General features: G+C 48.7%; 1 long non-coding RNA gene across 1 annotated transcript in view; it reads left to right on the forward strand.

Annotated features, from left to right (window-relative positions):
* Positions 1 to 21449, forward strand: part of LOC147471433 (uncharacterized) — a 31268-nt gene that overhangs the window by 6065 nt on the left and 3754 nt on the right. The window contains exon 2 of the long non-coding RNA XR_015191201.1: positions 1 to 27. This exon is cut by the window's left edge and continues 563 nt beyond it. This is a non-coding gene — a long non-coding RNA (uncharacterized LOC147471433). The remainder of the gene's footprint in view (positions 28 to 21449) is intronic.

A 21449-nucleotide genomic window follows, 5' to 3' on the forward strand; every position in this document is an offset into this window, starting at 1 on the left:
CTGCTGCCGGCCGGCTAGTCTCTCAAGGTGAGTAGAACATTCTAGACTACATTTGCCCATACACCTTTTTCTTCTTCCATGACCGCAATAATGCTATACCGTCTCGACTTTCTCTTTTTCGGCAAACGAGGAAAAAAAAAAAAAGACTTGACTTGTGCGGACTCTGATCTCTGATGGTCTCTGACTCTCCATATGTGGACCCAGCGAGACATTTTTCGATCTCCCGGAAGTGTGTGTGTCTTTTTTTCGAGTGTGGAATTGTGAAATCTCTCTGGACTTCAAATTTTTACGTTCTGCTTAGCTCGGAGATCTCTTTTTTTATGGTGTTTTGTCAGTTTTTTTTTTTGTGGAGACTAATGAAAACTCCCGAAAAGGAAGAATCTTGAAGTGTGTCGAAGAGTCAGATGCCACCACGAAAGGAAGGAGAGAGAGAGAGACAGAGCTTGCTAAGTGGACGATTAAGAGGCGGTTTAAACTGAAGAAAGCTCTGTGGAAAGGAAAAATCTTTATCCTTGAATAGAACTTCACAGATGAGACAGAAAGAAACCTTAACTAGTCTTTCTCGACTTCAAAAAAAACCTAAAGTGATCAAATTTCTGCAAAGTTACTCCTATATACTTATCATCACCGTCAGGAACGGGCTGCATGCCTAAGAGAGAGAGAGAGAGAGAGAGAGAGAGAGAGAGAGAGAGAGAGAGAGAGAGAGAGAGAGAGAGAGAGAGAGAGAGAGAGAGAGAGAGAGAGAGAGAGAAAGAGAGAAAGAGAATAGTAGCCCTTATAAAAGTTCGATAGATAGATCTCTTCAGCTCGGGAAAGTCGACGGTCTGGCCACAGGTGGAGCGACCCCCGACCGCCGTTTTTTACAAGTCGACAGAATGCCACGCCTAAATCCCGGGGTGTAAGAATCGCTCTCATTTGTTCTGGCCAAGCGGGCCTAAACTCGCAATGATTTTATTTTAACTTGTACGTAGGACTAACTGTGCTTACTAGGGCCGCAATGCGCAAAGGGGCTAACTTTATTTTTTTTTTTTTTTAGAGGAAGAGAAATTCGTGGGCTTAGTTGTAGTTATTGATGATGGACGTTTAGAAAGGCATAGGCAGTTGTGACTTGGATGTGTTGATTTTTGGCTTCCAGCCTGCGTTCAGCCGTAGTGTTAAAGTGGGTCAGTTTGGCGCATCGTGGAATCTGGCGTGCAAATCCCCTAGATTTATTGTCCGATTCTCTCATTCCTTTTTTTTCCTTCATTCTTCCACCCTTTCATTCTTTTTGTCTTACTTTCTGCGTTCGTTCATACCCCTCTCTCTCTCTCTCTCTCTCTCTCTCTCTCTCTCTCTCTCTCTCTCTCTCTCTCTCTCTCTCTCTCTCTCTCTCTCTCTCTCTCTCTTATCCCCCATCCCCCACAGACCATTCAACCCCCCTCTCCTCCCCATCCCCTTCTCCCTTCCCCCCTCCCCCCCTCGCACCGTCCCCCGTCTCGCCGTCTGTCCAAGGCTGAGCACGAGTGTATTTCTAAACTGGCGTGCACTGTCGCATACATCGAGGAGGCCATAGCACAACACAGACGCTGGGGCGACCGACCAACAAGCGGCACGTTGGCTGGGAAACGCTATGTTTAGAGAGCAAATAGAGAGCGACAGGGAGAGGAGGAGGAGGAGGAGGAGGAGGAGGGGAAGGGGAAGGGGAAGGGGAAGGGGAAGGGGAAGGAGAAGGAGAAGGAGAAGGAGAAGGAGAAGGAGAAGGAGGAGGAGGAGGAGGAGGAGGAGGAGGAGGAGGAGAAGGAGAAGGAGAAGGAGAAGGAGAAGGAGGAGGAGAAGGAGGAGGAGGAGGAGAAGGAGAAGGAGGAGGAGAAGGAGGAGGAGAAGGAGAAGGAGAAGGAGAAGGAGAAGGAGAAGGAGGAGGGGGGGGGACTGTCGCTGTCTGTCTGTGCGATCTTTCCCCGTCTTGGGAGAGGCAGTCGCTAGGCTGAAGATGTATTGGACCGGAAGTGACCGGCTGAGCTGACGGCGGCGGGTAGTTCAGGTGACAACAGATTGGCTCCGTTTCTCTCTCTCTCTCTCTCTCTCTCTCTCTCTCTCTCTCTCTCTCTCTCTCTCTCTCTCTCTCTCTCTCTCTCTCTCTCTCTCTCTCTCTCTCTCTCTCATTTAGGTAATCATCCATTTATTTTACACACACACACACACACACACACACACACACACACACACACACACACACACACACACACACACACACACACACACACACACACACACACACACACACACACACACACAGTCATCTATCACTCAATGTAAGTGTCACTTCTCCAGGTCTCTCGAGAAATGTGAAAACTCTGCGGTATATAGAACTACCATTTCCCTCTATCATCTGTTCTGTAAATTGACTTACAATTGATTAGCTAATTGAGAGAGAGAGAGAGAGAGAGAGAGAGAGAGAGAGAGAGAGAGAGAGAGAGAGAGAGAGAGAGAGAGAGAGAGAGAGAGAAGGAAGGGGGTTAAGAAAAAGATTGAGAGAATCTACTAGACACACTCATTCATGTTCGTTCAGTCCTACTGCCGCACACAGATTACTCATTAAGTATTTGTTTCCTTATCTTCCAATCTCAAGAATCAGCCATAAGACAAGTCTACCCTCTTGAGCACCAACCAACAAGTCTCAAAATCGACTCCCATTTCGATCACATTCTCCTAAATCTTCCAACCACCCTCATCTTGCGTGTTCCGCTACCTCGTCACTCCCCTTACTCCTCCCCCTCCTCCCCCCGTCCCTGTCCCCCCTCCTCTCCCCTCTCTCTCTCTCCTCTTTTTCTCCCCCTCCCCCTCCTTTTGTCCCCCTCTCCCCTCTCCCCTCTCCCCTCCCGTGGTAGGAGAGCTGTTGCTATGCGCTCTCTTGCCAGTCCCCTTAAACACCTGTCGAGGCCAACTCCCTCACTGCGACAGCAAGTTGTTTGGGTCACCTTTGCTTATTAAATTCAATGTGTGTGTGTATTGGCTCGGTTTCCTCCCGCTTAACCCCCCTCCTCCCTTTCCCTCCCCCTCCCTCCCCCCCATCTATCCATAATGAGTCTCTGTGGAGTGTGTATGATATGCCTTACTCTTCTTGATATATCTTTCGACATTCGTTCAGATTCTCAACCTCTTTTCCGCGTTGTATATCCGTGCAAAAAAAAAAAAAAAAAAAAATCGGTGCTAAAAGCAATATATTTATTCATGTAAAAAGAAAAAAAATAGAGAGAGAGAATCATTATGATTGCATTTCGTAGCTGGATGATTCAAGTAGTTCTAGACTTACTCAGGTACTCTCACCGCTAATTAGATTCCTATGAAAATGAGGTTCTCCCAAGCTGCTGGTGCGTCCCCGTCTGATGGACTCACCTGTTCAAGCTGAGTAATTGCGCGTGGAATACCACTGCGTCGGGGAATGAATGAAGGGGGCGCCGATAAAGATAGGAGAGAGAGAGAGAGAGAGAGAGAGAGAGAGAGAGAGAGAGAGAGAGAGAGAGAGAGAGAGAGAGAGAGAGAGAGAGAGAGAGAGAGAGAGAGAGAGACAGAGAGAGAAAGAGAATGAAAGAGAGAGAGAGCGAGAGCGAGAATGAAAGAGAGAATGAGAGAAAGAGAATGAGAGAGCGAGCGAGAGAGCATTCGTTGTTGGAAGACCGTGGCGGCGGTGGGATTGCGGTTCGTCGGGACAGATTCGGCGTGTGAATGCCTGGTGTGGCCAGCAGCTCGCGGAAGTCGCCAGGCTTCTTCAGACGTTCAGCTGCTGGTTACTTGGCCCGGGCAGGGGATGGGGGGGATGGGGCGGGGCGGGGAAGGAGGGGGGGGGGGCTTTTCGACCTCCAGTTGGGGACAGTCACGCTCGGCGCGGCGGCGGCTTACACCTCGTCTTCCTCCTCCTTCTTCCTTTTCTCTTTCTCATGCTCCTTTCCCTTCTTCTTCTTCTTCTTCTTCTTCTTTTCATTCTTCTCCTCCTCTTCCTTTTCTCTTCTTCTCCTCCTTCTCTTCCTTCCTTCTCCTTCTCTCTCCTCCTCCTCCTCTTCTTCTTCTTCTTCGTAGTAGTATTCTTCTTCTTTTTCTTCTTCTTCTTCTTCTTCTTCTTCTTCTTCTCTCCTCCTTCTTCTTCTTCTCCTCTCTTCTTCTCTTCTTCTTCTTCTTCTTCTTCCTCCTTCTCCTTCTTCTTCTTCTTCTCCTCCTTCTTCTTCTTCTTCCTCCTCCTCCTCCTCCTCCTCCTCCTCCTCCTCCTCCTCCTCTTCCTCCTCCTCCTCTTCCTCCTCCTCCTCCTCCTCCTCATTCACACCTAACCACCTGTCTCCACTCCTCTCACAGCTTCTTGAAGAGCCTACCGCCCGCCCCCTTGACGTGTCCCGTTGCACGTACACCGCGCCCATCTCCCATCTATCTCCTGCTTTTATCGCTTTTATTATTAATTAATGAGTTTTTTTTCGAGAACGCAGACGTTCGTATGGTCTCGAAAATCGGCATTGCACGTCGTTCTTCCGAAGTTGCAGGAGTGGGCCTTCCTCCCTCTTGCGGCGCCGCCCTCTTTCCTTCCTTCCTTCCTGCAGCTCCTCCTGCCGCTGCTCCTTTTCCTTCTTAGATTCTTCCTCGTGCTTCCTTCCCGTGCGCTCCCCCCCCTCCCTCCCCCTCTCCCCCACCCCCCGTGAGTGTCGTCGTGGTGTGGGAACTCTTACCGGAAGCGGGATTATGTAAATGCCTTGACAGACTGGACGGCGACCCAGCCGCGCCTGACGACTGGCGCTCGCTCGCGCATATTCGCGCACACTCACGCGTGCACACGGCCGCGCGTACACACCTGCACACACACACACACATACACACACCTGTACACACACACACACACACACACACACACACACACACACACACACACACACACACACACACACACACACACACACACACACACACACACACACACACACACACACACACACACACGCCCGTTTATGTGCAGGTTTAATCAAGAGGATTTGTTAGTATTGCAAGATTTTGATCGAAAACGTCAGTTTAGGCCACTGAAATTGCAATGAAAAGTGTCGCATTAAAACTACGGTTTTCTAAACTTTTATTTCTCACACGAAACAGCTGGCTTGGCTCGGCTCATTTCACACCTGCCGCAGCTGGTAACTTCAAAAAGAGAAGAAGAAAAACTCAAATAAGGAGAATTATCAATATGGCAACCCCTTCCCCCCGTCCCCCGCCCCCCGCCCCTCCTACCCACTCGACGTTGCTTGAGTGTAATCCTCTTTTTGTCGCCATAGCTTTGAATTATTTAGTTTTATTCAGTCTCGTTCGTGTGCCGTGACATCTCGATCCGGTGTCACAGCTGCGAGGTCCTTTTTTTTCCGTTGCATAGCATTAAAGGGGGGGGAGGGAAGGGGACACAGCACCCCTTGTCCGCTGTGCTTGTGCTTGTTGCATCGGCCAAGTTACGGCAGTTCCGCGTTTTGTGGGTTCGGGAAGACGGAGGTGTGTTACGTGTATGGTTAGGTCCCGAAGGGTACAATTACTCTTTTTTTTTATGACATGAGACCTTGAAGTTGCCGTTTCAGGAAAATATTACAAGAAAAGAGAGAGAGGAGGGGACACTAGTCGTGGCTTAGTGAACGTGGCTCAAAAATAATTTCTTTTCAATAGAGGTTCAAGTTTGTGGCGTAGGGTTTGAAGTTCTTTCGGAGAGAGAGAGAGAGAGAGAGAGAGAGAGAGAGAGAGAGAGAGAGAGAGAGAGAGAGAGAGAGAGAGAGAGAGAGAGAGAGAGCTCTGGAAAGTCACGCAGAAGAAAGAAAAAGACCCCTTTGGGAATTTCCTCGCATGATTAGTCTCTGCTTGAGGTTAAAGGTCCTCCCTATGTACCCCCGCCTCATGCCTCCAGCCCGCTCTCCCCCTCCCCCTCCTCCTTCCCCCTTGAGAACCCCACCTCCCTTCCTCCCTCCCTCCCCACCGCTGTTTTCAACTCCACACTTTTTTTCTCTCTTCCCCGTGGCTGGCGATATGAACCCAAGCGGGGAGGAGCTAGCTTGTTGCTGTCGATACCACCATCCCCTGTGATTCTGGGCGATCAATGCTATCACTGGTTGGAGGGCAGGTACCCCCCCTCCCCCTCCCCCCACTCCCTCCCTCAACCCTCCCTCAAACCCTCCCTTGGCTCCCCTGCCCGCACATGGCCTGTGTACCCGAAGTCTCCACGCTGTGTTTTCCCTCTCCCTCTCTCTTTCTCTCCTTCTCCCTCTCCCTCTCCCTCTCCCTCTCCCTCTCTCCCTCTCCCTCTCTCTATCTTGGTCCGTCGTCCTCACTTCCTATCGCCGCCGTTCTGTTGCTAACGCTGCGAGCAGTTGCCATCATAGGTCAGAGCACCACGTAACACTATCTACACCCAAAGATAGCCCTCTCCCCCTCCCCCTCTCCCCCTCCCCCTCCCCCATCAGACCCGATAGTGTCTATAACCTGAAGCCGTAAAGGTCTAGCCTCATTAGTAAGGGCTTAGGTTGACTGGCTTCGGCTTCTCTCATTACATTAATATGGTAATAACTCGATCGATCCACATAGCTTTTCAAAGGAGATTATGGTAATGGATAAGCCTTCTGTGTGTGTGTGTGTGTGTGTGTGTGTGTGTGTGTGTGTGTGTGTGTGTGTGTGTGTGTGTGTGTGTGTGTGTGTGTGTGTGTGTGTGTGTGTGTGTGTGTGTGTGTGTCTGTCTGTCTGTGTGTGTGTGTGTGTGTGTGTGTGTGTGTCTGTGTGTGTGTGTGTGATTCCCATTGTGTTTTCATTCTCGTTAGCGAATACCTCTTGGGTTAAATTTGCTATAGTTGCATGAAACAGCATATTTATTGCTCAGTCAGTGCACGGTTGCCGGAATGTGACATTAATTTCGAGTTTTAGTAGTAAGTATTAACCACAAAGTAATATCCTTGCCAAAGGTATCATGGCGTCGGTTTATCAATTCGAATAACGTGAAGATATGCAAATGAAGAAGAGAAAATTATTAGTTTAAATGTGCTCAGCATTCCGAAAGCCATAATAAATATTAACCAAGTGAATGCAGAAAGTAGTGATAGACCAGACGGCGAAAGAAACAATAAGCTGTAGACAGATAGTAAGATATAACTTTGTGTGAGAAGGAATCATGTTCTAGAAGCATTAGCAACGGTTCTGTCTGCCGTAGAACCGACTCCGCAAGTGACATTCGGAGCTGTTGTAGCAGCGGCACTAGTAGCAGCAGCCGCAGCAGCAGCAGCAGCACCAACCGTGGCCGTCTGGTGGTGGTCGTACCCAGGCGGGGAGGACCCAAGCCAGACGGGTGTATTGATCTCGGCTCCTCACGCATTCACCTTACATCGGCCGCCGGACCTAGCCCTGGATCTCCAGGATTTTCTCACGCGCTTTCTCGTCTTTTTCCTCTCCCTGCCCTGCCCCTTGCTCTCTCTCTCTCTCTCTTCTCCTCCTCCTCCTCCTCCTCCTCTTCCTGGTCCTGCTGATACTCCTCCTCCTCCTGCTGCTGATTCTCCTCCTCTTCCCACTTCTCTTCCTACTGTTGTTGCTGTTCCTCCTCCTCCTCCTCCTTCTTTTTCTCCTCCTCCTTCCTGCTGCTGCTCCATTATCCTCCCAGTCCCCATCCTCCTTTACTCCCCAGACATCCTGACATGTATCTGCTCCGCGTCGTGAATCCTCCCTCCCGTCTGTGTCTCTCCTTCGGCCGTCGTGAAGAAAAGGAGGGTCTACGGAAGACGCGACGCGACTCCTCCCAGATTTCGCGATCGGGTTCCTTCTGGCTGGCGCCGCTTTTGGCCCTCGTCGTCGCCTCTCTCCTCAGAGTACGCCTTGCCTTCTTGATTCATTCCCCTCCTTAGGGACTTTGCTTTTTGTTTTTCCTGCGAGATCTATCAATCAATCTTTCGAAGGTGCGAAGACCGCGTTCGTGTGAAACAACGCTATTGAGTGATGCGATTTTGTTTTTTTGTTTTTTTTTCTTTTTCTCTCTTCGTGTGATGTTTATTATCGCTTTGTACTTATCATTCCCCTTTAAGAAATAGTTAGACGAGTACGAATCACGCCAGAGATAGAGAGAGAGACACACACACGCACACACGCTTGTCTACCCCGGAAAGCGGAGTCCAAATCCGATTGAAAAGAGAAGTGTTCAAAAATTATAATGAAAATACGGAGAGATTTAAAGAAAAAAAGGAAACTGGACTTGGCAATAAGTTTGAACTGGACATGCGAATGACAGACAGTGTTACAGATGAGCAGCAGAACGTGACTCAAAGAACATGCATTTGAAGATACGTTACATATGTATGGATGTTAAAGTAAAAAGCTGGATACACTTCTTGCTGACTTAAAGAACGAAAGACACCTTACGCCCACATCCTACAAAGTATTCAAGAGGAAAGAAATACGACCACCCAATTCCTCCCAGACTAGTGCGAAGAGGAAAGATAACAACGCCACAGCCACTGCCTCGTGAAACCTCCCCGACGACGTGAAACCTCCCCCTACGACGTGAAACCTCCCCCTACGACGTGAAACCTCCCCCGACCCTTAAAACCAAGAAGCAGAAAACGGACGTCGGCGCGGGGATGAAGCCTCGGAACCAGCTTGTGTATCCGGCTTTGGGGTTTCTCGTGGTTTGTGGCCACAGGAGTATTCGCCATCCAAGGTCACACTTCCCCGTGGCGGTCTGGTTGTTTGTTTAAGAGGAGGTTTTGGGCGGATTCTTTTGCTTTGGAGGAAATGAATGTAAGGCCCAGTCTCCGGCCCAGTTGGTTGGTTACAAGTCCAGAACCCAATATTGGCTTATATCATTGGTCTTCTTCTTCTTCTCCTTTTTCTTTTTCTTTTCCTTCTTCTTCTTCTTCTTCTTCTCCTTCTTCTTCTTCTTTTCCTTTGCCTCCTCCTCCTCCTCCACCTCCTCCGTACTTATTTCTCAACAGAAGACGATCAGTGAGCGTCCACGTGAGCAGCGATAACGGCCAGTGACCTCGCTGTATCTACAGAATGCTTACTCATAGGCCTAACCAAAGGGGCCGAGAGGGCTACGTCCTCCTCCTCCTCCTCCTCCTCCACCTGTATACTGACGTCATTTGATTTGCTCCAATAATGTTGGCCGGCTTCGGATTCCAGCTGTTACTGCCGCCGACCCATTTCGGAGGGCGATGACCTCGTCCCTCTAAGGTAAAAAGGCAAAAAAAGGCTCGAAATTATCCTTTCATAAACAAGTACGCACACGTCGATCAGATTAAGGTCAGCCAATGCGGCCGCTTCTTCATGGGCAGAGACAGCGGTGCTAAACGTTCCGGGAGAAAGTAGGCTCTCACTCCATATCTGAGAATATGATTTAATCTTGTATTGCTCATTGCGTCATCGGCCGCCGGTTCAACTTTTAAAGCTATTTTAACAGGTTCTCATAACGGTTTTAACTTTCGAGATTTTTGTGTAGCTTGACAAGAGCAGGGGAAAAAAGAAAAAGAAGAAGAAGAAGAAGAAGAAAGCTTTTGGGAATTTTGTCTCCTCATTGGAAGTAGAAGATTCCGATGCTGTGAGTCTTGTGTTTGCGAACCGAAGAGTATTTACGAAATGTCTGAGGTACTTGGCGAGCGACACAGAGAGCGAAGCATTAGCGGGGTCAGTTTGGGACGATATTGCAAGCACTTCATTGCAACAGCTTCCCCAACGGTCCTATTGAGGATACTCCAGTAATATTACCGTCGAGCTGAGCCGGACGAAATCCTCAAGAGCCTTTGAGAGTGTCGAAGAAAAGAGACTGCAAATGTCTTCGACCCCGCGACTCCCAACGACAGTTCCCTCGCGTCGGTGAAACAAACAAAACGCATTACCGACGGCGGCCAATAAAACACTTAGAGGGCGATGACCCCCCTTTTATCAAGGGGCGCGACCGGACGAACGAACGAACCGCTGGCCCTCTCGCCGTTTTACAACTCCGAGAGAGAAAAATGAAATCCTCAGCATGATTTCGGAGCCGGCGCCTCGTTCTCTGCGTCGCGGTCGATCTGCGAGAGGGGCTTTTGTGTCGTTTAGCATGACTGGAAGCGGCTTCGTTGTGCCTCAGTGAGTTGTGTAACCGCGTGGTGAAAACCCAGAGTCGAGGTGGAAAGTATAATTACCCGACTCCTGGAATTTCTGTCTGCTGATCACAGGCGCTCGCTCCGCTAAAGCTCTAGTTTGGGAGATGAAAACTACAAGCAGGAAGTTCATTTCTTAAGTACAGATCAAGTACAAGGATATGAATTCGTAAGGCTGTCAAAACAAATGTTCTTTTTTGCCACTTATTAAAAGGGTCTATTTGGTGATTTTACACATAGCCTCTACTACGAGTCTGGATTTGCTTTGTGAATCGGCGAACTGTCTAATATGTGACAAAGAAGGCTTCAAACTTGTAAAAAAGAGATTTTACTGTCAAAGAACTTCATCACAGAACGCAATATGGTGTAGAAAGTTGATGTACTGTCTCCTTTTACTTGCCATGATTTGGAATTCCCGTCTTTAGTGAAAGTTCAGCTTGATTAGACACAAATTATCATGGCCACGACCACGCGAGCTCCCCACTCTCTAAAATGGCCATACAGAGCATAAGATTCGCCTGACTCTCCCCCCAAAATGCACTGGCAACACTCAACTCGATGTCGCTGCCTTTGCGAATGCACGCCGACCGCCATTTTGTTTTCTGCATCCCATTGGTCGGCGAGGATTCACACACGTAAGTCTTCTTCTCCTGTGCTGTGCTCGACGGGCTGGTCGGGTCGGCGAAGTGTGCGCAAGTCGAGGCGAGTCCAGTAGCAAAAATCGGCGTAAATAAATATGCAAATAAAGCGAAAAAAAGACCTTTAGCTTGCGAAATCAGCGGCTCGACGGACTCCCCCCTGCGCCCCCCTCCCTTCTCTCTCTCTCCCCCCCCTACCCCCACCTAGACCCCCTCCCGTCATGTTGCAACTCGGGCTCGGTGAGCACAGCCGCGGCGTTGCAGATCCTGTAAAAGACCTCCAGTTGGGGGAAGTCCCAGCGGAGGTGGTGACGTCCTCAACCTACTTATCAATTGGAGAGGTGACCAGAACTATTATATAAAACATACTTATAAAACAACAACAACAAAGAAACTAAATTGAAAAGAAACAAACCAACAACCGGGAGACACATCGTGGCATCGAATAGCTAAGATAATGAGACTGATAAAAGAAGATCAGCTATTGTCACCCGACGGCAGATCAGAGACGTACGTACGTCTTCGGTCATCGACGTCCTCTTCGGGATACAGCATCGCCCTGTCGAAGTTTACAAGGATGAGGAGCCCGAGAGAAAGGGTTCTGTTACTTGCCTAAATGTAGATGACGTGGCATTAAACAGGCGAGGGATGGAGGGAGGGTGTGGGAGAAGGGGGGGCGGGGGGCAGGGGTGAGAGGAGGGGTAGATATGTATGGGTAGGTAGGTGGTTGACTCCGCTCCCCAGCTGTTGCTATCTGGGTCTGTCTCTCTCTCTCTCTCTCTCTCTCTCTCTCTCTCTCTCTCTCTCTCTCTCTCTCTCTCTCTCTCTCTCTCTCTCTCTCTCTCTCTCTCTCTCTCTCACTCACTCACTCACTCCTTTATCAATCAGTACCTTTAGAGTTGTTCGTTTTTACAAAGTATTTCCGTCGTTCTGCCACCGCGAGGTCATTCACCTCAGATGTCTGTTGTGAAAGTCAGCTACATCGGGAAGGGTCGTCCTATCGGGTAAACAGATAGTATTTGATAATATACGACGCGTTTGGGTAGGTAGAGAGGTAGGGGAGTGAGGTCAGGCAGTAAAACCACAAGTCATGTCCCCTTTTGGTGGATTTTTCTCTGACTATGTTTGCTTGCTTGCTTGCTTTTCTTTCTACTCTCTCTCTCTCTCTCTCTCTCTCTCTCTCTCTCTCTCTCTCTCTCTCTCTCTCTCTCTCTCTCTCTCTCTCTCTCTCTCTCTCTCTCTCGTCTTCTTCCTCCTCCTATTTGCACCCAGAAAGTACACTTGGGAATGCCGCTTGTTGAGAAGAGAGAGTGCCAGACCGGTGACAAGTGGTGTACTAATGGCTCTCCTTCAGGTCAGTGACTTCTTCTACCCCTCCCTTTACCCTCCTCCGCCCCCAACCATCCCCCTCCCCCCCGGCCCGTTCCCCACGCCCTCCGCCCTCCCCCCTCCCTCTATGAATCGCCCTCTGCCTCTCTCTTCTCTATACGTTCCCTCCAGTGTCCCTCCTCCCACACGCCCCTTCCCCTTCCCCTCTCTAGCCCCCATTCCCTCCCCCCCTCCTCTGGCCGGCTGCCACCGTCTACGCCTACCCGGCCAAACACTTCCTTGGTTTGACTTCTATTTTGTCAAGCGCGAGGCAGTTTCATTGACACTGACGGCAGGAATCTTGGGAAATGTCCCTTGGAATTATTCTTAGACAGTCCTGACATACAGTATCGCGTTTGTTTGTTTTTTTCCCCAAATGAACCAAATGAGCTAATGAACACCAGACGCGACAAATTGTTCAGAAACTAATGCCGAACCGATAGATTAGAGAGGGAAGAGAAAGAGGAAGAGGGGGTGAATGGCGCGTGTCTTTGCGGCAAGAGGAAGGGTAGGGAACGCGCCAGCTCGATCTCTCATGATATTCTGCCCTTCCCCTTCTCCCTTCTCCCCCTCAGCTGCTGCCGAGGGTCAGTGCTCTGGAGGCCTATATAGAGCAGGCCGAGCGCGCGCGCGTGTGTGTGTGTGTTTAGGCTTACCGATTCTACCACAGTGTGCCTGGCGTGGGAGGAGGAGACGCTAAGCACTGAAATGAAAGTACATAGCATGGGTACTTATTTTACATTGGTACATGGCGTTTGTTCAGCACTTCTCTGCTTTGTTTCTCCCAATAGAAGGTAGCTCAAGACCGGGAGCATATGTAATTCGTATCACATTTAATCAATCCTAAGAAGTAATTAGTGTTCTTTCTCGTTTACCGAAAATTATTCCTTCGGTGATTAGAGTTATATTTTGTATCTTTTCTTTTTTTTTTTGGACTTTATTGATTTATGTTTATGGTGACTAATTTTTCATTTCTCTTTCTTCACAGGTGAGTGTGTGGCGAACTTGAGGTCGAAGGCGGTGCGTGCGTGCGTGCGTGCGGGAGAGCGGGCGGGTGAGTCACACGGAGGGCGACATCTCCCCGTCTCCTGCCTGGTGGACGGCTCAATCCACGCCTTCTCGAATTCCGTGTGGGATGAGGACGAGCCCCCCTCCCCCCCCCCAGCCCCCATTCTCTCTCTCTCTCTCTCTCTCTCTCTCTCTCCTCTCTCTCTCTCTTTCTCTCTCTTTCTCCTCTCTCTCTCCTCTCTCTCTCTCTCTTTCTCCTACTCTCTCTCCCTCCCTCCCTCTCACTCTCTCTCTCTCTCTCCCTCTCTCCCTCTCCCTCTCCCTCTCTCTCTCTCTCTCTCTCTCTCTCTCTCTCTCTCTCTCTCTCTCTCTCTCTCTCTCTCTCTCTCTGTTCTTCAGGATCGTGTGTTGAATATTTCCCCTCTAACACAAGACCAATTCCACCGACGAGAGAACTCCTGTGACACGTGTTGCCTCTTCCAAGAAGGGTAAAGGCTACTAGAGACAAGCTAGTATGGGGCTATCACCTCGTTGTCAATAATCGGCTACGGCTTTCCTAGTAGAGTCTCTTCGGGGAAGAACGTGACCCCTTAGCCGACCGCCACATGCTTCGGATACAGCCGTTCGCCCCCCCCTTGGTAAAAATACACCGTGGGCCAGTCAGTACCCTTAGTCTCTTCTCTGTTCCTGCTCACCACTGCTTCTCGACACGGCTGCCCCTAATACCACGCGTTGGGCATCCCAAGCATCTAGTCATCCCAGTCAGCAGCTTCCCGATTTCGTTCCGTGTCCCCTTGCTTTCGGTGCCGACCTTGATATCATTATTTTTCGTAAAGATTTGAAGCAACATCGATTTTTTTTTTTTTTTTTTTTTTTGTAAAGTTCTAAAGCAACATCGATCAGCGAGCACTCTCCTCTCGCCCTCAATCTGGACGGAAGCAACAGCAGCAGCATGACCTCGAGGACGACGTCGACGTGTGAGAGTATACCTACCCCCTTGCGACGCAGTGCTGCGCAGGTGCTTACGACTTGAACTTAAAAGAGTCAGGTACCTGATGTAGCGCGCGTGGCGAGGAGGGAAACAACAGCAACAACAGCAGCGACGATTCCGCTTGCAAGGGAAGGGGGAAGGGGGAAGGGGGAAGGAGGAGGGAGGAAGGACGAAGTACAAGCAAGGAAGAAGGGCAAGGCAAGAAAGCGAAAGACGCCAGAGGCAACGGACCTCGACAGGACAAGTTCTCCCGTCGTTGGGCGAGACCAGACAGACGGACAGACAGACAGACCGACGGCACTCGGCCTCGGTCTCGGCGTCTGGCACCACGGCTGACGCTCCTTCGTGGCCGGGAGAGCCTCGTCGTGACGGTGTAAGGAAGGGCCCTCTTAGCGCCCCTAGTTGTTGGGGAGGAGAAAAGAGGGAGAGGGGAGGGGCTGCTGTGTTAGTCATCCTCCTGGCTCAACCTGCTCCACTTGTCTGCCAGGTTGGAACTGCCCTCTCACACCTGGCAGAGGGTGTGCATGATCCCTCCCTCCCTCTCTCACACACACACACACACACACACACACACACACACACACACACACACACACACACACACACACACACACACACACACACACACACACAAAATCAATCAGTCAGTCAGTCAGAGTCCACCCCCCCACCCTACCCCGCCCATGCCCGTCCTCGTTCCTCGCTCCCCCTTCATAGCTGACGTGCTCCTAACTGTGATGTTTACGCCTCCCTCGTAGATCTTGAGAAATTCCCGAGTCAGGTAGACCCATGGGGGGGCATCGGAAGATATTTTTAGGTCCGTGTTCATACCTGACTACTACTCCCCCCACCCAGCCCTCGCTAGCTCCAAGACCTCGCTCATGTTTATTCTCGATGACTTTTTAATTCATAATTCCGTTACTGCCTCAGATTAGAAGGAAAAAAAAAACTTTGGCCTCTTTAGTAGTTATCTTTCGTAACCACTTGAGATCTATTTCTATCCATTTATTTGTCTGTCCTCGCTCATCAGCCTTCATCAAATGTCTTCTACTCCCCTTGTCCCCCCTCCTTTTATATTTATACTCCCCATGTTTCTCCTTCGTTTTATCTTCTCCTCTTCCTCCTCCACCCTTTTGTCCATCCTTTCTACCCCATTCGCTCTTATCATTCTCCTCCCCCCCCCCCAATCCCCACATCCTCGCCCTCCTTCCACATCCTTACTTTTATCATCCATTCTCTCTATCCCTCCTTACTTACTCTCCACCCACCGTCTTCCATCGAACCGATTAATTCACGAGAAAATAAAGTTGCCAGATCACTGAACCCGCGGCTCCTCGAGGCTGTCTGTGTATGTATGTATGTATGTATGGCAGGGCTAAAGGGGGTCGCTCACCTCCCAGAGTTGGCTATAGAGCTTTGGCGAGGAACGGGGAGACTAGCGGAGGGAGGGAGGGAGGGAGGGAGGGAGGGAGGGAGGGTTGTGGCTAGTGTGTTATTTTTAGGCCGAGGCTTAGCCACGTGTATCCTCCTCCTCCTCCTCCTCCTCTTTCTCCTCTTCCTCTTCCATGCTCTGTGGAAAATCACTCTCTTGTGGCTCATTGCTGTGTCGAGTGTGGATAGCGAGTTTGTAGTTTGTGTCCTCTTGATGTTGTTGGGTTTGGTGGGTGATGAGCCATATTTTTTTGGGTCGTCAAAATGTTTGGTAATTGACTTCATTGTCAATTGTCATCACTATAATTTAATAGTGATGGTGTTAGGGCTCTCCAGCAGTTGATTTGCCAAATACCATTCATTACCATTCACAATAGGCTCGAATTTATTTTTTAAATCTTTTAACTACTTTTACTAGAACACGAAAGAACACATGAACTCACCCGCCTGCACACACACACACACACACACACACACACACACACACACACACACACACACACACACACACACACACACACACACACACACACACACACACACACACACACACACACACACCGTTTCCTTTGTCTCCCTTGCGCATCCCCTTCCCCTGTCCCTCTCGACAAGTGTGCCAGAGGGAGCATGGCACAATATTGTTGTGAAACTTGAGAGCCGATAAGATAAAGCTCGCGTTCCTCCCAATAACTGCTTCTAATCCCATGCTACTCGGTCAGGGATTGGAGCTGTGTGACCTAGTGGCTATCTCGGGCCTGTCACAAGATCTCACTCAGCACATGTACTGGGAGTAACTAGGCCATGAGATAAAGACTTGGGAGAAAGAGGGTCAGGAATGAGGGGGGTGGGGGGGGGAGATAAAGCGGGTAATGAGACAAATTTGATGGGATGGAATGTGACAAGGATGAAGGATAGGGAGGGAGAGGGGAGGGAAAGGAAGGATATATATAAGGATATATATATATATATATATATATATATATATATATATATATATATAGATAGATAGATAGAGAGAGAGAGAGAGAGAGAGAGAGAGAGAGAGGGACAGACAGACAGAGAGAGAGAGATATGACATGAGATAGATAGAGATAGATAGATAGAGATTGAGTGAATGAGTATGTGAAGCACTTTGGCCGTGAGTCATGTCCCAGGTGAGGGAGGAAGAAAGCCCCGTGTTTCCCAGAGCATCCCTCGCATTATCACGCTCTTATCTTATCGTAGCGCGGTGTATCCTCATGTGATAAGCTATCTTAAAATCCCATTCACGGCCCCTGGCACTGTCGAAAGCGAAGGCCAGGGGGAAGGGACGGGTGGGGAGGGATGGGGGGATATAGGGTAGAGAGCCGCCCCTTCTTCTTAGCCCTATCGGCGGCACACGGCAACAGCTTTGACATGGGAAAATCGATGTTAAGGCGATGCTCGGTAATAGACGCTCTAGTAACAAGATTCAGAATGCCCTTAGGAGGCGACTGAATCCTGTCAAAGAAGCGTTTAATCGTAGGGCTGGCGACCCCCCCTTGTTCCCTTGAAAATAGGGTTAGGTAATCTATCTGATCATCCAAGTCAATAGGCCGTTTCCTATTAGAGATGAACCGAGTCTACATCAAATCAAATTGTTATTTTATTATATGTCTCTTTATTCTTCTTTCTTTTTTCCATCTTCATTGGAAATAATTCTCCATTCATTTAACCCTCGGTTTTACGTTGCTTTCTTTCCTTCCTCCGTCGTGCGTCACCCGATACAAAGACTGAGTCAACCAGACCTAAATATAGAGCTGTTAGCCTAGCGTGCCAAATTACCGGCAGAAAGGCATGGGAAGACACAGAAAGGAGGAGGAAGAAGAAGAAGAAGTTTGAGGAATGGGAGAGGACGAGGAGATGCGGGGAGACACACACACACACGCAAATACGAAAACCAGTCGAGACGCTTCCGTAACAGGGACGTGAGTCACATCAAAAGAGGTCCCTTATATAACGAAGACTTATATAACAGTGTGACATGTGTACTGCGACCTTTATCGCCCGGGTCACCTTGCAGATGCAAAGAGATGCGATGGAAGGCTAGAAGGACGAGGAACAACCGAGGGTCACTTGCAACAGCATGAAATTTGAGAAGCCAAATAACAGTTTTAGAAGAATAATAAGGCATTCAGCTGCAGTGCACGTGAGGTGGGGGCTAATGTGCTTCTTCCCGTGGTCCAGCGAGTGAGTGGAGCATCTCTCCCCTTCCCTTAAAGATGGGGGTTCTACCCTGTTGTGCAACCGGACTATGCTATACGTATAGGAGAGTTATAGATTATTAATGAGCAATCCCTCTGAAGGGAGTTGTCCATCAGGAGCCCCAAAAGTGTGACATCTACGCATCACGATGTGCTAAATGATGTTCTCATGAGCTTGATAAAGACATGAGTGGAAGGGAGGGTTGGTACTGATATACTACTCTTATGAAAAGGGTCATTTCAAGCTTCACGGTCTTGCGTTGGAGGGAGGGACAGCAGGGGAGGGGCTTGGGTAGAGACTGGCCTTGATGCCCGGACAAGATTGAGAAAACTAAAGCGTTTACGAAAGCTGTATCTATCGCCAAGTAATGCATCATCACTGGTTGGGGTAACAGCCACCGTTAATGACCTGGCACAGTACTGTAAACCCTCAGCTGGAGAGGCCTTTTAAAAATGAGGTGTCCCTGTAACGAGGCCCAACTTAAGTGACGTTTGAGAATTGGTTCGCCCTTCACACTGGGCAGATGACGCAGCCAGACAACGTGGGGCAGCGATGCGCAATAGAGGCGCTGGTGGCTGCTCCTCTGAGACCCCCCCTCTCTCTCTTTTCTTTCTCTCTCTCCTTCCCTTTATCGAGGCTTTCTCTCTTTCCTTTTGCATTTCCACCTGTCTTTACTCTCTCTCTCTCTACTTCCCTTTATCGAGGCTTTCCTTCTTCCTTTTAGCATTTCCACCTGTCTTTACTCCCTCTCTCTCTTTCTCTCTCCTTCCCTTTATCGAGGCTTTCCTTCTTATCTTTTTGTATTTCCACCTGTCTTTACTCCCTCTCTCTCTCTCCTTCCCTTTATCGAGGCTTTCTCTCTTCCCTTTTGCGTTTCCACCTGTCTTTACTCGCTTCTGTCCCCTCTCTTCTTCTCCTGCTATAGGCACAATATATGCTTTCAATTGGTAGACATAAGGGGATAGATACATAATTATAGTCACTCTATCTGTTTTCATGAGAGAGATAATGTAAGATTTAAGAAGGTCAAGGATTAAGAGAATAAAGAGGGAGGGGGAGAAGTGGAAAACAAAAAAGATAAGAGAAAAAAAGCAGATAACTAGGAGGAGGCTAGGAGGGGAAGCGAAGGTTGCAAGAGAAACGCAGGAGAGGAGAGAGGAGGAGAGGAAGATGTCCGTCTTCCACTGAACTGACCAAGGAGGAAGTCGCCTCCTCAAGCCAGCAAATTCTTCAATGCCAGAGGATGCGATGCATTCGTTCTCTTCTCTTCTTTTTTTCTCTCCCTTTTCTCTTTCCAGAAGATGCATTTGTTCTCTTCTTTTTCTTTTTTTCTTTCTCTCCCTTTTCTCTTTCCAGAGGATGCGATGCATTCGTTCTCTTCTCTTCTTTTTTCTTTCTTTTTTTCTCTCTCTCCCTTTTCTCTTTCCAGAGGATGCATTCGTTCTCTTCTCTTCTTTTTTCTTTCTTTTTTTCTCTCTCTCCCTTTTCTCTTTCCAGAGGATGCATTCGTTCTCTTCTCTTCTTTTCTTTTTTTCTCTCTCTCCCTTTTCTCTTTCATCTTCCTCATCACCCCATCCTTTCGTTCGGCCCGTGACTGATACTCGACTTGTATTTATTCCTCAAGGGCAGTAAACACACGCCGTTCAGTCAAGAAAAAAAAAAGTTTCATGGCTTTTAAATTTGTGGCTTTTCAGTAACTATATGGATCGACATGACAGATCAATTAAGGAAATTTAGTACTCACGGAATGACTAAGCAGTGGTTTCACGACATTTACAGAATGAACAGAATTCGAACACTATTTTCAAACACTAAATCCTAACCCCTTTTCAACTAAGTGATCAAGCGGGGTGTTTATTTAAATCACCTACACACGCGCACCCACTTGCTGAAGCTTTAAGCATAATTTTCAAGAATCCGCTCAATTGCATACAGTCTGTACTCTCTTTTTTTTTTTTTTTTTTTTTTTTTTTGAGTAAGCGAATTCACAAGGGTGTAACATACTCACTCATTCATAAGTGTCGGCGAGTAACGGGCTTAGAAACGGGTTCCGGCGACACCATTAGACTGAACTAGCACGAAGAGCAATTCATCGGTAAAGTGTGATTCGCTAACGACCCCATAATGCGCAAACAGCCGGATAAGTCACGTGGTGGAAAGGAGAATGAATATATGTGTGTGTGTGTGTGTGTGTGTGTGTGTGTGTGTGTGTGTGTGTGTGTGTGTGTGTGTGTGTGTGTGTGTGTGTGTGTGTGTGCGCGCGCGCGCGTGTGTTTTAGTATTTGTATTTTTTTGTATGAGTGCGTGGGCTTGTGTGTGTGGAGAAGACCATATTTCTCTGCGTTTACCCATTTCCCCCGTTCACACGAAGAAACACGAAGCGCCAAACCCCAGCCGAGAGAGCACCGCAGTAGGAAATACCGACATCAAGTGAGAGCCCTGACAAATAGGGAGAGAACAGACGCACACATAAATCGTAGTGATATACAACAAGCTCTGAAAGGATGTGTGCATTTACTCATCAAAGTAGCTAGTTGTAAGCTCGGTGAAGAGGGAGGGAGAGGGAGGGAGTGGGAGTGGGAGGGAGAGGTGGTGGTGGTGGGGGGAGAGAGGTAATTTAGCTGATAATGACTTGAGAAGATTCTTAGAATAGTCAGTTATCTCTCTTATCTCGTGTAATTGTTAGCCGATGCGCACCCTTATTGATTTCTGATAAGAAGACCACCGCCACACGACCATCATTGAATCTGATTGAGAAAGGGACTCAACAAGGTGACATTCGTAGGAAATGGGAGGAATTACGTAACGTATATGCCCCCCCCCTACTTTTACCCATTTCCAGAGTACACACGAGAGAAAAAAGGAACAAAAAAATAAAATAAAAGAGTAAGTGAGCGAGGAACATTGTCAGCAGCAAGCTCGTGAGTTCCTTTTTTTTTCTTTTTTTTTCTCTCACTCTCTCTCAGAAGTCGTGTTCCCTACGTGGACAGCGTCTCCGGAAACCCGACACCTCTCGTTGGAAATAGGTTACACAAGCCTTCTTGCCTTCTATTTTGAGTTCTCTTTTTTTTTTCTCACTCGTTCATAAAGTCAGCGTTCGGAAAATCATGGCTACGGGCTTTTGTGCACCGCCGTCTCGACCGTTTAAAAACACTCAAAATGGATCGGCTTGAAAGTAACGGAAAATGACTGTTTAAAAAGAGAGAGAGAGAGAGAGAGAGAGAGAGAGAGAGAGAGAGAGAGAGAGAGAGAGAGAGAGAGAGAGAGAGAGAGAGAGAGAGAGAGAGAGAGAGAAAGAGAAAATTGGGAAAATAAAATCTGCCAGAGAACATTCCCGGGATCCTGTGAGCAATGTTGCCAAGGTCTCTCGTGGGGGAAAGACCTCTGGCATGACGTTTCGAGTGCCACCGATGAGTTTTTTGGGACATTTGTTTCCCCCGCTAAGGTCGAGCCTCTGGTGAAGCAAGGACGAGGAACTTCTAAGAGTCTGGGAGCCTAGGTTGAACCGGCGAAGTGCTCGGCTTTACTCGCCTCCATTGCACCGCATAAGCAGGCTGTAGGAGCAAAATTCTGGCAACATGACTGGGAAGGCCAAATGCGCGCACACGAGTCCCCATTGATGAGACTATCTGCTCGCTTGTATTAAGGAAACATCCTCTCTCGTACTCAAAGGCGGCGATATCCAATAAC

This window comes from Penaeus japonicus, unplaced genomic scaffold, assembly GCF_977035675.1.
Source record: "Penaeus japonicus unplaced genomic scaffold, GWHDUDI00000001_assembly GWHDUDI00000008, whole genome shotgun sequence".
Lineage (NCBI taxonomy): Eukaryota > Metazoa > Arthropoda > Malacostraca > Decapoda > Penaeidae > Penaeus > Penaeus japonicus.